The sequence below is a fragment of the Populus euphratica genome, unplaced genomic scaffold, assembly GCF_000495115.2.
Source record: "Populus euphratica unplaced genomic scaffold, PopEup_1.0 scaffold486.1, whole genome shotgun sequence".
Classification (NCBI taxonomy): Eukaryota; Viridiplantae; Streptophyta; class Magnoliopsida; order Malpighiales; family Salicaceae; genus Populus; species Populus euphratica.
Window position 1 is genome coordinate 159,593 of NW_011500362.1, and position 872 is coordinate 160,464.

Sequence of the window (872 nt, forward strand, 5' to 3'; positions counted from 1 at the left end):
AAATATATTTTATCTAATATTATTGCAATATTATTGCAGACTTAAAAAATTAATAAAACTGTAATCCTTGGATGAATTTCATATGCAATGAAATTATAGATATTTTAATAAAATAATAAAAATATTTTATATAAAGTATTATTTATTTTATAATATAATAACAATAACTAAATCTAAAATATTTAAATTAAAAATCATCAATATTAATATAACTTTTTAAAATTATTTTATAACCTCAATTTCAAAAGCATTCTTAATCAAACATATTAAACTATTTTTTTTCAACATCAATTTCAACCATAGTTTTAACCAAATATTTATTTTTTTAAACTAACCTCAACTAAAAGTATTTTTTATAAAATAATTTTTTTCAAATCACAACCACAACAGCAACCGCAATATTAAACACATTAATTCTCGTGACATCACCTCCATTCTTTCCTCTCTCTAAATTCTGAACTGTGCATGTGACAAAAATATATTAGATTTTGTTTTGGTGATTTTGTTTTTCTTTCTTTCTCTTATTTGGTTCTCGAATTAACTTTTGTATATTTTTAAAAGTTTTTTAAATAATTTTTTTATTTAGTTCATATTTTTTTTATTTTCTTTATTTTAACTTGTCCATAAAATTGAAATTTTCTTTCAATTTAATCATTCTTTAGTTTTTTACTTTTTATATTTGGTATTCATTCTTTTGATTTTGATTTTTTTAATTGCATCCCTCAATTATTTTATATTATTTTCTTAATTGATTTTTTTTTCAATTGCATCCCTTAATATTTATATCATTCTCTTAATTGAATTTTTTTAATTACATCCCTTAATATTTTAATTCATTTTATTTTATATCATATTTGGTTTTTATTCTTTTA